Raw genomic sequence first — 6775 nt, 5'->3', positions numbered from 1 at the left:
GGGGTTTGGGCGCCTGGGTGGCTCAGTCAGTTAAGCCTCTGTTAATTGACCATGTCATTTATATTGTCATGTTTTCTATCTACCCCTGCCTTGTCTCTTATAAACACTTTACTGCCTATTTCCTACACATGCCTCCTGTGTTTTTTCCAAGTCTCTAGTCTCCTCCTTCATTGCTTCTTCTTTTGTGAGTCCAATCTGGAATAGGTTTTGAGAAACCTGGGTGAATGTTGCCTGAGTCTCCTTGTATGTGAACTTTTCTCCCTCATTTATTTACCAGGTTAATGGTTAAGCTAGTTGGAGCCAATTATCTGGTTCAGCTACCTCTGCACAGGGACTGTAAGGAATATTCCCAAGCAGTGGCCAAAACTTCTTTTGTTCCAGGGAAGTTCCCTGTCTTCTCCAGCTGGACATGGACTGCCTATTTTTGCTTTTTGTTGGAGGAAAGCAACTTTTTTGTTAGAGGAAAGCAATTTTGTTCCTCTGTCCAGGCTGATGAGCTTTAGGACTGGGAGTCTTCTTTGTCTTCACTGTGAGCTTTTATCCTCCCCTAGGCTTGCTGGTAGTACCTCAACTCTTCTGTTTCCACCTACCCCTCCTCCTGTTTCTGCACCACCATGGGTGCAGCAAGCATAACTGGCTCCTGTACCAGTCTCCATGCCTCCAGTGCCAGTGGCTCTGCTCCTTGTATCCTTTTTATCTAGGAGCAAAGAGCACCCTAAGCTGTTGCAACACCTTCTTATGAGGTTCAAACCAGACATGTCCCTAATAAACATGAAAGGGCCCAAGGGTCCTCTTGGATTTAATCTACCCACCCCATCTCCCCACAGGTGCTGCACATCTGTCCACATGGACAGTGGGAACAAGGTGACTGGCTCTTATGTTGACCTAGGTGCAAAATATTCAATATTGAAACTCATATAAGCTTGTTAGTTCAATTAAAGTAGACTTGTCTTTAGATTTATCAGCATTAAGTATAACTTTTCTTCTACCAAGGTTTACTAAAGGCAAACATCTGGACAATTTTCAGGTCATTAGGTCAACATAATGGGAAAAGTTGTATGAAAAACATATTTCTTCTGAGCTGTGGGGAATAAGCTTAGGAATTCCCTGGGTTTTCACAGATAGGTTAATAAGGCATAAATAATTAGAAAGTCACAGGATGCTCACACCCAAATTTAGGTAAGCAAGATTAAGTAAATAGGTATAGAAAGGGCAGGGCAAAGGTCCCAGTATAGAGAGCACAGGGCAAAGGCTCCAAAACAAACTTATATGAGGTAAACAAGATTAGGTATTCAGAGCAGAAACACACCCAACTTAGTACTATAGCAGAAAGCAGCTTTCATAGGAAGGAAGGACCAAATCAGGTAAATAGGTAAATAGGGCTATAGACTGCTGTGGGGCAAAGTTGCCCAGAGTGGAGCTAATTAGTAAAGGAAAGGTGCCTTGTTGACCCTGAGGTAGCTTGCTCTATCTTGTCCCCTAGACCAGTTTAGGTAAACAGAGGTGGTACCTCATGTCTGCGGTAAACAAACTTCCACAGGGCCGCCTGGCACCAGGATTTTGTTTGTATTAATTCAAACCCCCAACCCCGAATATCTTCAAAACCTCCTTTCCCTCACTTCCATGAGTTAATGTTCACAGTTTCATTGTCTCTTTGTGCACATCCAGCACCATGTTTGTAAGCCTTCTGATCATAATAAAAACGGAGGAAGGACCCTTAATTGGAGCTCTTCCCAGATGGCCCCAGACATTAGCCATCTCTTGCATTTTAATCCTGCATCCCACTTTCTTGCTAGACAAGAAGGAACCCTAGACCCAGAGGCTAGGACACTGAGCTAAGTTCCAGGGTAAAGAAAAACACAGCTGTTCCTTATTAACCTACACCTGGCCAAGGAAACAGACCTGAGAGAAGAAGGGTCCTGATGCTCACACATAAAGGCTGCCTCCCAGTTGGGGGTCTCAGTGCTGGAAGGCCAGACCTCTGTCCTCCCATGAGCTATCATGGGTCACAGTCCTGAATTTTGGTTCTCTTACATTCACACCGTTTTTAAAATACTGTGAACATGATTCCCAAACAGAAAACTAACTTGTTTGGCCACTCACATAGGGGAAAGTGAAAGCAGGAAGTAAGTGGACTCTGAACAAAATGACTCATGCTTCAAATAGTAAAGGATCAAATAAGAAAGAAGATTAAAGCAGGGTTATTGATAACATGATGAAGCAATCTCCTTACAGAATGAAGATAACTTTAACCCTAAATTCTTCATTTCAGTATGGAGATTGGTTTTCTGAATTAGAATTTACACCACTCTTTTACTCTTTCAAGGAAAACAAAATTGGTGACATTCAAGTTGTCTTAATTGGCAGAAGGCAAACATGAACAGTGTCACATAATACAGACAGGAGTTCTGTGCACAAGTACAGAGGTTGTGAGATGCCTGGACCTCAACATCGCGCTAGAGAGGGTGTTTCAGGGGTGAATTACAGTAGAGGGAGTCTTCTCCTTTCATCCTACTTTTGGGAATAAGCATGGGAGCACCTGTGCTACATATTTTAGCTCCAATATGTACACAAAAATCAAAAATCAAGAGTAAAAATGAAAAAAAAAATAAACTAGTTACAAAACTGGGCCAAACAACCTAAATAGGCCTGGTTTACGGTTTCTCTATGTTAGTCATAGACTATATGTGGGTAATAAATACTTATATGAATATATGTACAACATCACTAGCCACAAAGAAAATATGAAATTAAACCATTATGAGATACCATTGCACATCTGTTGTAGCAAATTAACGTTGTGGGTTTTTTTGTTGTTTTTTGTTCTCGTTGTTGTTTTTAAGTGACAATGCCAATAGTTGTAATGGTACAGATAAACTAGATCAATCATACATTGTTAATGTGAATGTAAAATGGTACACATGCTCCAAAAAATAGTTTTATAAATTCTAATAAAACTAAACATCTGAATGCCACATAACACTAAAATTTTATTTTATTTTACATTTTCTATTATATTATTTTATTTTATTTTATTTTTTTATTTTTTAATACGATATTGTCAAGGTAGCTAATATATAGTGTATACAGTGTGCTCTTGGTTTTAGGAGTAGATTCCCATGATTCATCGCTTACATGCAACACCCAGTGTTCATCTCAGCAAGTGCACTCCTCAATGCCCATCACCCATTTCCTCCTTCCTCCTCATCCATCAAACATCAGTTTGTTTTCTGTATTCAAGGGTCTGTTATGGTTTGCCTCCCTCTCTGAAATTATTACCTTCCCCCACGGTCTTCTGTTAAGTTTCTCAAGTTCCACGTGTGAGTGAAAACATATGATATCTTTCTCTTACTTACTTCACTTAGCATAACACCCTCCAGTTCCATCCATATTGTTGCAAATGGCAGCATTAACAAGCAGTATTTCATTTCATATATAAATCACATCTTCTTTATCCATTCATCAGCTGATGGATATTTGTCCTCTTTCCATAATTTGGCTATTGTTGACAGTGCTGTTATAAACATTGGGGTACATGTGCCTCTATGAATCAGCACTCCTGTATCCTTTGGATAAATTCCTAGTAGTGCTATTGCTGTGTCATAGGGTAGGTCAATTTTAATTTTGTGAGGAACCTCCACACTCTTTTCCAGAGTGGCTGCAACAGTGTGCATTCCCACCAGCAGTGCAAGAGGGTTCCCATTTCTCCACATCCTCACCAACATCTGTTGTTGCCTGAGTTGTTAATTTTAGCCACCTGACTGGTGTTAGGTGGTATCTCAGTGTGGTTTTGATTTGTATTTTCCTAATGATGGATGATGCTCAGCATCATTTCATGTGTCTGTTGGCTATCTGGATGTCTTCTTTGGAAAAGTGTCTATTCATGTCTTCTGCCATTTCTTCACTGGATTATTTGTGTTTTTTTGGTGTTGAGTTTGGTAAGTTACTTATAGATTTTGGATAATAAACCTTTATCCAATATGTCATTGCAAATATCTTCTCCCATTCCATCAGTTGCCTTTTAGTTTTGTTGATTGTTTCCTTTACAGTGAAGCAGCTTTTTATCTTGATGAAGCCCCAATAATTCATTTTTGCTTTTATTTCCCTTGCCTTCAGAGACGTGTTGAGCAAGAGATTGCAGCAGCTGAGGTCAAAGTGGTTGTTGCCTGTTTTCTCCTGTAGGGTTTTAATGGTTTCCTGTCTCACATTTAGGTCTTTCATCCATTTTGAGTTTATTTTGGTGTATGGCATAAGAAAGTGGTCCAGTTTCATTTTTTTTTTTTGCATGTTGCTGTCCCGTTCTCCTAATATTTTAATTCTTGGCAATATTCACAGAGAAATAAAAACTATGTTCGAAAAAGTTGTGTACAGAAATGTCCATAAGCTTAATCTGTATTAGTCAGAATTTTGAAGTAATCCTAATATACTTCAATGGGTGAATAGTTGTACTGTGGCACATCCATACTATGATATACTACTCATTAATGGAAAGGAAACTGTTGGTACACAAATCAACTTGATGGATCCAAATGGAATTACACTGTGAAAAAATCTAATGACATAAATTATATACTGCATGTGTCTAGCCATATAATGTTTTCTAAATTATAAAATTACATTAATGTGGATTAATTAAGTATTTCACATAGGTTAGGTACTGTGAATAGTATTGAGGTGTAGGGTCGAAGACAAATGCGACTTCAAAAGTGTAACACAAGAGATCTTTTTGGTGATCATACCTTTGTATTTCCTGGTTGAGGTTGTTACTCACATTACACATAAGTTAAATTGTAAAAAACTACTCAAACACACAAAAAGAAGTCAGTGAGCACATTAAAGCAGTAACACCTGAAAAATTTCTGTGGATTGTAGTCAATTCAGTTTCGTAGTTAATGACATTATGCTGGAGTTCAACAAAATATTACCACAGAGGGAGACTGGAAGGAACTTCCTATACCAATTTTGTTACTTTTCATAAGTCTATGATTACTTCAAAATTAAAAAAAAATAAAATACAAAATTTAAGAAAGACAAAGTCATAGGTGCGCTTGAGTGGCTCAGTGGGTTAAGCATATTTGGGCTCAGGTCATTATCTCATGCTTCCTGAATTAAAGCCCCACAATATGCACTGTGCTGACAGCTCTGAGCCTGGAGCCTGTTGCAGATTCTGTGTCTCCTTCTCTATCTGCCCCTCTCCCACTTGCACTCTGTCTCTCTCTCTCAAAAATAAATAAACATTAAAAAAAGAGGAAAAAGTCATAGAAACAGCATTGATACTAAGTAATAGAAGTTGATTTTATATATAGGGGCTCCTGAGTGGCACAGTCATTTAGGCGTCCGACTTTGGCTCAGGTAATAATCTTGCGGTTTGTGAGTTCGAGCCCTGCATCCGGCTCTGTGCTGATAGCTCAGAGCCTGGAGCCTGCTTCAGATTCTGTGTCTCCCTCTCTCTCTGCCCCTCCCCTGCTCATGCTCTGTCTCTCTCTGTCAATAATAAATAAACGTTAAAAAAAATTAAAACACACCATGAGAAACTTAAAATAATATAAATCATATAAACTGTGTTCTCAGACTCAATGAAATTAACAATGAAATAAAGAGAATGATAACTTTGAAACTTAAAAATACTTGGGCACCAACTGATTTAAACACAACATATGTGTCATGGAAGAAGTCTCTAAAAATTCAAAATAATTTTGAAGTAGATAAAAATAGAAATACATCTTATCAAAATGTGTGGGATGCAGCAAAAACAGTGATTAGAAATAAGTTTGTTAATATTAAATAAATATATTAGAAAAGAAGGAAAACTAAAATCAATAATCTAACCCGCCTTAAAAAAACTGGAAAAAGAAATGCAAATTACATTTAAATAAAGAGAATAAGGTAAATAAAAATTAGAGTAGAAGTCAATATAATTGACTCAAGTTATAAATAAAGGAAATCAACAAAAACAAGAGCTTTTGATTAATTTTACTTTAATTAATTTTAATTAATTGAAATAATAATTAAAATTGATTAAAGCTCTAACCTGAAAGAAAACTAACTTAAAGATCATTGATATTAGAAATTCATACTAGAAAAAAGTATGGTATCACTCAATTCAAACAGTTAAATATTTAAATATTAATAAATGAACATGTTTTTCTTTTAAGTTTTTATTAAAATTCCAATTAGTTAACATACAGTGTTATATTAGTTTCAGGTATAGACTTTAGTGATTCATCATTTATATAAAACACCCAATGCTTATCACAAGAGCCCTCCTTAAAATACATCACCTATCTAACCCATTCCACTGCCCACTTACCCTCCAGTAACCCTTAATTTGTTCTCTGTACATAAGAGTCTGTCCTGGTTTGCCTTTTTTTACCCCCTTATCTTCATCAGTTTTGCTTCTTAAAGTCTACATGAGTGAAATCATATGTACTTGTCTTTCTCTGACTAACTTATTTCACTGAGCACAGCACACTCTAGCTTCATCCATGTCCTTGTAAATGACAGTATTTTATTCTTTTTGATGGTTGACTAATATTACATTACACACACACAAACACACACACACACATACATACATATGCCACAACTGCTGTATCCATTCATTAGCCAATGGACATTTGGGCTCTTTCCATAATTTAGCTATTGTTGAGAGCACTGCTATAAACTTTGGGATGCACTTCCACCTTCAAATCAGTATTTTGTATCCTTTGGGTGAATGCCTAGTACTGAATTTCTGGATGGTAAGGAATTCCTATTTTTAACTTTTTAAGGAGCC

The sequence above is a fragment of the Prionailurus bengalensis genome, chromosome A1, assembly GCF_016509475.1.
Source record: "Prionailurus bengalensis isolate Pbe53 chromosome A1, Fcat_Pben_1.1_paternal_pri, whole genome shotgun sequence".
NCBI lineage: Eukaryota > Metazoa > Chordata > Mammalia > Carnivora > Felidae > Prionailurus > Prionailurus bengalensis.
The sequence above is the reverse complement of the archived record's forward strand: the minus strand, read 5'-3'. Positions refer to the sequence as shown.